The sequence below is a fragment of the Castor canadensis genome, chromosome 5, assembly GCF_047511655.1.
Source record: "Castor canadensis chromosome 5, mCasCan1.hap1v2, whole genome shotgun sequence".
In the NCBI taxonomy this organism is placed as follows: domain Eukaryota; kingdom Metazoa; phylum Chordata; class Mammalia; order Rodentia; family Castoridae; genus Castor; species Castor canadensis.
In genome coordinates this window covers 57558508-57569487 of record NC_133390.1, presented here as the reverse complement: position 1 = coordinate 57569487, position 10980 = coordinate 57558508, and positions in this window count along the sequence as shown.

The following is a 10980-nucleotide window of genomic DNA, read 5'->3' as shown; positions in this document are numbered from 1 at the left end:
CTCATTTGTTCCAAATTAAATCCCTCTAAAAACCAGTCTGGTTAGTTTCCTCTGCATTATGAATCCTCAGAGCTCAAGGAAATACAAGTTAAATTGTGTCTGCTTTATCTGGATTGACTCTTTTTTAAAATGTCCCAATACAACAACACACTTTTTATAAATCAGGCTCTAAGCACATAAGAAAATGACTTGCAGTCTCTCAAAGACCAAATGGAGAGCTCTAAAGTCCATCTCTTACAGATCACCAGCCAACCAGGATGATGTTTCTTTTGCTTCATCTCACATAGCCTGGGATTTCTGTGAGGTTACTGCTATCCATTTACCCACTCTAATTAAATCCCATTCCTGTACGAAGTAAGAAATATCATTTCAATTAGACTGCCATATTGACTTATTTTAGTATAACCAATTAGTTATACAGTACTTTCTTCAGCATTTATTATTAGCCTGTTCTGCTCTGAATGTTGCTTGTAAGAGGCTTCAGTATAGGCGTTTCTCGACTATCTTCTCTTTTGATTTGGGGAAATAGTTAATACAGAGCTGTCCCATCAGTACTGAGAGCTGATTGCATGAGCTGTTATCTAATGCTCAGTTTCATTTTTTAACATCACTTCCCCAAAGCTATTTTAAACATAGTTCTGATTCTCAAAGTTCTTTGCTACAGAAACAGAAAGTTATCTTCGGGTTTCATAAAAGATTTTCAAATCCTAGAAAAGCAATTCCAAGGCAAGGACCTTGACTGGCTAGTTTTTTTTTTCTTTTATAATAATAAGTAAGCTGGTTGTTTCACCTAGTAGCTGTAGGTCTAGCTACTAAGGAAGCTCAAGCAAGAGGATCACAAGTTAAACTCCAGGCTGGACAACTTAGTGAGACCTTTCTCAAATAAAAAGGGCTAGAGGTGTAGCTCAGTGGGAGAACACTTGACTAAGTTGCATGAGGCCCTAAATTCAATAAGTAGTATGGAATGAAGGAAGGAAGAAGGAACAAAAGAAAAAGAAAATTATTAGCTATCATCTCTGCCTTTGTTTCCTCATTTGTAGAATAGAAATTTTAAAAAGCTACCATGTAAGGTTGTTATCATCGTTAACTAATTCACATATTCAACACATGCTTAATAAATATTCTTCCTAGTATCTCTACATTGACCTAGATAAATAGTAGATAACTGCTGTTAACTTCTTGGAGATATGGAAAATGTTGAGAGACGCAACTGCTCAAAATCATGGAAGAGAGTGCTAGAGGCGGAGACTCCAAAATTGGTGTCACCACCAGGGATGTTGTTGCTTCTCTTATTAACATTGTCTAATCTTATTATGCAGCAAGCATTTGGGGAATGAAGGAAATTAGTCTGTGGATTTCAGACTAATAGAAATGGAATAGTTTTCTGGCCTCTTAACACCCTAGCCTCAGAGACATTTTGGGTGCCAAAACAAGATCCATGGGTTCAACTTCTGAGAAACCAGCAGATGAATTTAGAAACAATGGCAAAATTAAGTGAGGTTGTCACCACTGACCTTGACAAGAGTATATAAAGTCTTGAATCATCACTAGTCTGCTCATTTCTTTTACTCTGTCCAAGGTAAGTTCTTGTCTCTCACCTTTCCACCAACACATTGAATATAGCAGTTATGAAATACAGTTTGCTGTTTCTATTGATATTTTAACTATAGGGGTTATTCATAAAATACAATGAAATATTTTAAGAAAAAGGCAATGTATTTATGGGATGGAACAGTTGCTCTGAGGTAAGAGTTTTAACAATATAACTTATTTTATATTTATTATAATGTTTTCATTTATTACACATAAAATGAAAACTATCAACAAGTCTTATCCCCTATTAATCTTAATTCTTGAAAAGAGAAGTCAGATTTTAATAATTCTGGTATACCAAGTATTTTTTTCCCTCTTGGTACTTGTTGGGTGTTTAAAAATGTGTTTATTGAAGTTAATTGAACTAGAGTACATAAAACTCTATTTTGCTTTAGGTAAGTAAGTATACCTTTGAATATCTGTGAAGATGCTGATTCCAATTGTAATTGGTTAAGATTCATGTAATTATTCTGGAGTAAGGTCTTACCCTTGAGAATATATGAAGTGACACAAATAATACAATGAATTTATGTTATATCTAACATTTTATAATTACTAAATATACTTAATGCATATCTTTTGTGCTGAATAATAACACGAGCAATTATAAACTAGGTGTTACTCTATTATGCACATTATGGGTCACCAGTCCTTAGGAATACCATTACATCAATGTTCGATTCCAGGAAACATATACTGTCTTACTATTCACTAGTATTTTGTGAGAAGGTATATTAGGTTTCAATTCTGAAGCACATATATAAAAGCTCAATCTTACTTTAGTTCCTCTTCCTAGACCTAGTTTTTCTTAAGCTTATCTGGGGAAAGCAGATTATGAACTCAGCTGCTTTTTCTAAATAGTTTATGTTCAGAGAGGTATTGCAGGTTCCTCTTATTACAATGTCGCGCTCCTCCCCAAGAGGTATTGCTCCACTTCCCTGTTTACCACTGATATAAAAGACACTCTGAAGGAGGACGCGAGGCTGTTGTTCTTTGCTTTTGCTTTTGGTTTTTGGGCTTTTGGCTTTTTGGATGTGGGAGGCTTTTGAAGGGAAAGTGCTGGAGGGAGATTGCTGAAGGGGGAAAATGAATGGCTGATAGGAAATTGCTGAAGGAGAATTGCTAAAGGGAATTGCTAGCAAGTCTGAGACTTTAAGAAAGCTAAAGAGAGAACATGGGACAGTGTAAGTCTGAGGGCAAAGACTTCAAGAGAGATTATGCTAAAGAAAAGCTAAGAGAAAACATGGGACAGTGCCAGGCTAAGGGAAGAGGTTTTAAAGAATAGTGAAGCAAGGTTTTAAAGAATGTTAAAGGAGTAAGACCTTAAAGAATAAAGATAGAGAAAAGAAGCAGAGTAAAATTAAAAGAATAATAGAGAAAAGAAGCAATGAGGCTTCTGGGCATTTCCATCTGAGCACCCAACACACCTGATCCCATTTTCTGTATATCATTGTCCTTTCTGCATCTCCCCTTGCCACCCAGTTAGCCCCAGTTAGGTTCAGTAATAACCAATTGAGAAAAAAGCTCTCTCCACTTAGCTCAGCACCATCCATACTTTTAGTATAGCTCCTCCACTGCCATTGAACTGTAAATTTGGGCCAATCATTTATTTGTTGATCCCTGTTATAGCCACCTAAAAATTACAGGACACGGAGCTAGTTGACATTAAAGAGCTTTCAGCTCTAAAGCTCCATGGATTTTAAAAATCTTGGATAAATCTGGGTGTGCTGGAACATGTCCATGATTCTAGCACTTCAGGAGTTTGAAGCAGGAGGATCCTGAGTAAGTTCCAGGACAGCCTGGTCTACATAGTGAGGCCTTGTCTCAAAAGGATACCAAAAAAAAAAAAAAATCTTAGGACAATACACTTCATATTTCTTAAACACTTTTATTTAAAAACTAAGCTACCTATTTAAAAATTTTTCCTATCAATTCCTTTTTTTTTGTCTTTTGATTTTTTTTCCCCAAGTGCTAGGGATTGAACTCAGGGCCTATGCTTGTAAGGCAGGTGCTCTACCAATTGAGCTATGCTGCCAGCGCTTTTCATGTCATTTGTTTTTTTTTTTTAGATTTGTTTTATTTTATTTTTATTGTTTTATTATTCATATGTGCATACAAGGCTTGGGTCATTTCTCCCCCCTGCCCCCACCCCCTCCCTTACCACCTATCCCACCCCCTCCCTCTCCCCCCACCCCCTCAATACCTGGCAGAAACTATTTTGCCCTTATCTCTAATTTTGTTGAAGAGAGAGTATAAGCAATAATAGGAAGGAACAAGTATTTTTGCTAGTTAAGATAAGGATAGCTATACAGGGAGTTGACTCACATTAATTTCCTGTGCATGTGTGTTACCTTCTAGGTTAATTCTTTTTGATCTAACCTTTTCTCTAGCTCCTGGTCCCCTTTTCCTATTGGCCTCAGTTGCTTTTACGGTATCTGCTTTAGTTTCTCTACGTTAAGGGCAACAAATGCTAGCTAATTTTTTAGGTGTCTTACCTATCCTCATCTCCCTTGTGTGCTAAAGCTTTTATTATGTGCTCAAAGTCCAATCCCATTGTTGTGTTTGCCCTTGATCTAATGTCCACATACGAGGGAGAACATATGATATTTGGTCTTTTGGGCCAGGCTAACCTCACTCAGAATGATGTTCTCCAATTCCATCCATTTACCAGCGAATGATAACATTTTGTTCTTCTTCATGGCTGCATAAAATTCCATTGTGTATAGATACCACATTTTCTTAATCCATTCGTCAGTGGTGGGGCATCTTGGCTGTTTCCATAACTTGGCTATTGTGAATAGTGCCGCAATAAACATGGGTGTGCAGGTGCTTCTGGAGTAACTGTGTCACAGTCTTTTGGGTATATCCCCAAGAGTGGCATTGCTGGATCAAATGGTAGATCAATGTTTAGTTTTTTAAGTAGCCTCCAAATTTTTTTCCAGAGTGGTTGTACTAGTTTACATTCCCACCAACAGTGTAAGAGGGTTCCTTTTATTTTTGAGATAGTGTCTCACTTTATGTCAAGGCTGGCTGGGGCCTCAGTTCTCCTATCTGTGCTTTCCCATGTAGCTGGAATAACAGGCATGCACCACCATATGCTGCCATTGGTTGAAATGGAGTCTCGTGAACTTTTGCCTGGCTGGCCTCAAACTGCAATATTCCTGATCTCTTCTCCCAAGTAAATAGAATTGCAGCTTAAGCCACTACACTCAGCTTCAGTTAAGTTTTTCTAATGTAGTCAAGCTGTTGATCTTTATCTTTATACTTGTTTTAAATCATGGATGTAGACTTTTCATTTCTCATGCCTTTTAAAGAATGTGGTGGTAATACTTTTTTAAACCAAGGACTTGTTGCCTGTAAGTACACACTTCATCACGGATAGATTTTTTTGTAACTAAACATGATCCTTCTTGAGCTAGAGTTCAGGTAGAAGTACATTACTGTACTGTAGATTCAGGAGCCAGACTGATGGGTCTCATTTGTTTGTTGGATCATTTCCTAAATGTTTATTAAGGCCCTATTCTATAGAAAGGACTGAGGTTCACATTAAACGTGGTACGCTTATTCTTGACTCTGTATTACTTATGCACTTATGTTTGTCCATATTTCTATACTCCTAAACAAATAATAATATGGGATAAATATTATCATAACACAAGTAGTAAGGAGGTCTACATTTATCAGGGAGAACTAACCTAGAAAATACCTTCCTGTAAAAAAGTTTTTTCATGAATACCCAAAGGATGACTAAGAATTGGTCAGAGGAAGAGAGGCAGAGCTGAGCATTCCAGGCAGAGGTCACATCAGGTGGGAACACTCAGGAGAAAGAGAGTGCTTTTGGAGTCTACTGGTAATACACAACCAGGTCATGCCATACAGCATGGGGGAGGTGAGGTAGGCGAGAGAATAGAGAATTCTATGTTAACACATTGGGCTTAGGTAAAAATGTGGACACGTTTTCCTGTTGTAGTCCTCTGTTTTGAGCTTCACTATGGATTGGCTGCTGCCCAGAGACCAATTAAAACAGTAAAGCAATGAGCCACAAGAGAAAAGATAATAGCCTTGTTTGGGATATGAGCAGAGAGAATAGAAACATATGGGTATTTGTGAGTGATACATAATAGAGTCAGCAGAACTTGATAATTTATTGGATAGAAAGGTAGAAGTAGAAACAAGGAACAAAGATTATTTTCACCAGTCTGGATTCAAAACTAGGGAAAACTATTGTTAGCTCTCTATGTCTCTGTGTTTCCACATAATTAGGGTTATTATATATGTGCCTCCTGGAGCTGCCATGAAGTTCAAGCATTATATGTAAAACACTTTACTTAGTGCCTTATGTATAACAAACACTCAGAAATCATGACTAATATTTGCTGTTATCAATACTGTTACTGATTTCCCAGGTGTCACTTCAGGGACTTTTAGCATGCCTTTGAGTTGTGAACTCTTCTAGAGAAGATGGTTATGCTTGTATCATGCTGTACCTCACTTTAGCTCAACATTTATCAAATGGGAGTGTAACAACTCATTTTTATAACTGTAGCCCAATTTTCACTTGAAACCTTTTTGAGGTCTTACTACTTTTTAAATCCGCAGATCCTAAGAGAGCATACTTTAAAATGAATTACATGATAGAATTTAATCAGAAGTTTTCTCTGCAAAAATAGTAAGTAGCTCAGTGCAGAGATCCAGGATCTTGAAGAGAGATTGGTAGATAAAGTATAGACAAAATAGAAGACCCAGCAGAAACTGAAAGAAAGGAACCAGTAGAAGGAAGAGAAATGTCACAATACCCATAATTTCAAACACGGTGGGCCTTTAATTAGTATGTTAGACAGCTTTTCGTCAGTGTCACAAAATAATCAGATGAAAAGAACTTAAGGGAGGAAGGATTTTTAAAATTTATTTTGACTCATGGTTTCAGAGTTTTCAGTGCATGCTAGCTGGCTACATTGATCTGGGTCTGTGTTGAGGTACTGTATCATGGCGGAAGAGTGTGGCAGAGCAAAGTTGCTCACCTTATGGCAGCCAGTGATGGGAAGGGGAAAGAGAGAGGGAGATAAAGAGAGAGAAGGAAGGAGGGGGAGAGAAGGAAGGAGGGAGAGAAACAAAGTGTGCCTTCAAAGGTATGCTCTCAGTGACCTCTTCCTTCCTCCAACTAGGCCCCCCTTCCTAATGGTCCATTCAGCTCAAAATTCATCAATGGATTAGTCCATTGATGAACTTAAAGCCCTCATGATCCAATCACCTCTCAATAATATCACCAGCTAGAGACCAAGCATGTGACACATGAGTTTTGGGGGACATTTTATACCTAAACCATAACTATTAGTAAATGAACCACAAAGGAAGAAAAAAAAAAGGAAAGAATCCTAGAAACCAGGTAGTGCTAGAGTGTCAGATGCTGCAGAAAGGATGAGTAGTGACTGAAAAGTTCTCCATCAAGAATTGTCTTTAGGACATCATTAGAATAGTTTCTGTGGAGTGATGGGAGGAAAAGCCAAGTCACAGTGTGGTGTGGGTGGGGGGAAGATGGTAGGTGGAAGGGGGAGCGGAACATCATTGTCTATAAACCTAATACTAATCACAGTCTGAAGGAAAGACTTCAGGCCATCAATAATTTGTGCAACATTCTTGATTTGTAATTCAATTCAATCTTTTCACATTTTTAAAGAGCTAAACCTGCCTAAAGCAACTGTATATAAATAAATAAAATGTAAGTATTGTAGCAGGGTTGGAGGTAGTGATAGATTTGCCCACAAAGATGAAGTGCATAGGATTTTTCTACCCTGTAAACCTTTCTGAGTTAACACAGGTAACATGATTGTCCCAGCAGCATGTATTTAGGAGACATCAGCATAATTTTTCTACCCAGTGGTATCCCTAATTAAGAGCATCTTGAAGCATTCCCCAGATTTGTGGTGTTTACTGGGCCTTGGAACTCAAATGTGTTTCATTTATTGCCTTGAGACATATGTTCCAGCTCGTGTGGAATCATTTAAGTGCTTAGTAATTCTCCCCTTCTTCTGTTGACATCTGGACAAATCCATTCTTATTTTCAAGCACTTTGTCTCCAATTTTAGCAGTCAAAAAGGTTTTGTAAAGAGATGCTTAGCTTTCGTTTACTCATAGGAATATTAATATTATTCTTACTATGCGCATCATGATTTTCCTATCACTGAGAGGTGATTGGTTTTTGACAGCTCCCTCATTCTGACCTTGCTATGTGACCAGCACTGTCCCTCCACAAGGAGTGAACATTTCTCACTACAGATTTGTCTAGAGTATAACCATAATTCAAGAAGAAACTCCTACCCTCACATAAATCCATTATGCTGAAGTGGCAGTGTTTATTCTGTTTATTATTGTACACTCTGGGCTTACTGTGAGCTATTTTAGACATGCAATAGTATACATTGAATAAGAGAACAAATGGACATTTTAAAAAAGTGTTCACAAAATACTTGGAGCTGGAGAGGGTGATAAACAGAAAATGCAACCTGCATAAAAATAACTAGTTTCCAAAATACAGACTGTATTCTTAAAATAACTGCAGGGGGACAAATTTGTCCTGGCTTCCTCAGGGCTTTCTTTACTTTTGCACTAAACTCCCAAGTTCTGGGAAACACCACAGACCCTGGAAAACAAGGATAATTGGTCACCAGGCTAATTCCACATCTCAGGTGGAAGGTACTAATTTATTGCCTAATGAGGTTAGCTATGTTTTCACCAACATGATCTTCAAGTCAAGCCAAAAAGCTTACATTTCAGCTACCCCTTCTACATAAGGACTTCCCAACACATGTCTTTTCCTTGTTAACTGGGTAACTAAATAAACCCAGAAACCGAACCATGTCAATGTACATGGAAGAGTGGTTGTTTATGGAATGCTCAGCCTCTGAAAAGGTAAACTCTAGAGTAGGACAGGACAAACTGCTGGGCTGTGCCACAAACTGAGTGACACAATGCACATGATTATCTAATGCTCTTTCTGAACTTTCTGAAAATCCTGGTGTTGTCTAAGTTCCTGTGAATTATGGACAACAAGGAATATGGGCTTTGTAGTATGGGAAAAGTGTCTCCTACTGTCAGTTTTTAAATGGTGATTCCCAATCACCAATTTTCTTATGAATGGAATGTCCATATTCTTGTTTTAAGTTGGACAGTATCAGATATGTCTGTTACTTTTTTGCTCTCAAAGTGTCCCAGTGAAAAAAGTGTGCCCAAGTTCAGATTATAAATTATATGATTATCCCAGTTCTAAGCATTGTTGTGTGATTCCCAGAACCTAATCATTCCAGGATACACTGATAAACCAAGCTCCTGAATGTTTAAAAGGAGCAGTAAGCTAGAAATGAGAGCTCACAGCAGCATCAGACAGCTCTTGGAATTCTTCTCTGCCTCTTAAATATATGTAAGCGCAGATAAAACTTCATGGTGACAAAATACTCAAGTACGATTTCCTCTCAGATATAGATTAGCATTTCCTTCTAAAAGAACTACTTTTAGTTATGTATTGATCTATGTTTCCCTATCTTGAATATGATACACCTTTCTGATTGTTTGGCTTGGAAAGTTAATTTGTTTACTTCTTTGAGGCATTTGGGCTCTTTTCTATTCTCTTTTAAGGTGTTGATATAAATGGGCAGTGGCAAATGTGTTATTTTATAAAGTTCTAATGAAACGTGAAACTAAAGGGATCTAGAGATCAGTAGGATATTGGCAGCTAAAGAATGTTGGAGAAGGCCAAGGAGGAAGGAGGATCCTGATCTTCCTTGGTTAGGTAAGCCATTCTCTTGGCCTCAGGTACCCAACTCTGAAGAGTTGCCAGGTCCTCCCCACTCCTGGCAGTCTTTTACTACCTAGAATCTGCTCCTACACATTCTGTTCTTTATATACATTTAAATATGCTAAATTCTTCGGACTTGGATGGAGATTTACAAAGCTGCACACTCTGTCTTGATGTGATCTTTGTATCCCTGAATGTTGTACTAAGAACTTTTTTTTTTTAAATCTGTTAAGTCTGTACGTATAAAGCATATGGCTCACAGGAATAGATCAGAATGGAATTGAATGAAAGGCTTCTCTTCTCATCCATTTTCTGTTCCCACTCCCCAGATAACTATTTTTTCCCAGAAAATTTGAACACACACACAGACACACACACACACACACACACCCCATGTTTGTAGATGTCTTCCATATTCCAAATATACTCCCTGAACTTTACTGTCTTCTGAGTGCAAGCCATCAGGAAGTCACACATCAACATGTGCAAGCCACTGGGAAGTCACACATATAGCTGGATTCAGTACAGTTCTGTTACAAATGCAGACTTATAACTTATGTCTCTAAGTATGGCTGCTACTTGCCCCAATCCACCTCAATATAATGCCATAGCTATTTCCAAAAAATTACTGCTTTCCACATATCCCTGCTGAAACAGTATATTATGCTTCTTATTAACTCTTTCTAAAGTTTTTCTGGTTAACTTCCAGAGCTTTCTTTTATTGAGTGCTACTCTGTCTATCCAAACGTTTATTGATTTCATTATTAGTAAAATTATAAATCTTGCATCTGAATGCTACAGAAAGGTCACTTTTTCCTTTCCTCTGAGCAGAGGCACATTTAGTTTCATCCCCTAGACTTTTATTTATGATTTTTCTCTTGCAGATCTTTTCTCCTCTCCACATCAGGATATGTCCTTATATGTTATGTTCTGTCCTTGCATGGCACAGGTGAGGAAACTATACCAAAGAAATTAAATAACTTCTTACAAGTTTCTGTCAGAAATAAAACTAACTCTTAGCCAGAACCACTGGTATTTCCTTTAAACCACATTCCTTTAAACTAAATTCCAGAAATGGCATCACTGGCATCATCACAAGCTCTCACGAAGCACAGAGTAGATTAGATGTAGTAAATATATTAGTTTGTTGGGTTAGTTCGCTGTTTGCCATGTGCAAGGTAAAAAGGGATTGCAGTTCACTTTGGAGTGGGTAGGACACAGTACTGATCAGTCCTCAAATATAGTAGCTAAGCAAATTTGGTGACTCACTCTCTACTTTCTTTTCTGTAAATGGGGCTCATAATACTTGTCTTGCATGCTTGAGTGAAAGGGAGACTGGTTTTTCTTTTTTTTGGGGGGTCTAGATAGAATGGCCTTTCATTTTGGGATCATGATGACCCAGCTTCCATTTCTTTTCCTCCATGTTATCAAACATAAAAGTATAAAAATTAAAGATGTAAAGTGTTTGCTATAGAGTGAATGGCTAATGAGTTTAGCTTCACTTATTTGCCTGGTGACTAGCTCCCTCCAAGACTCACTTGAGCCAAGGAAATCTTTGACCCACATCTACTCTTTCCTTCATCCCATCTTGTTTC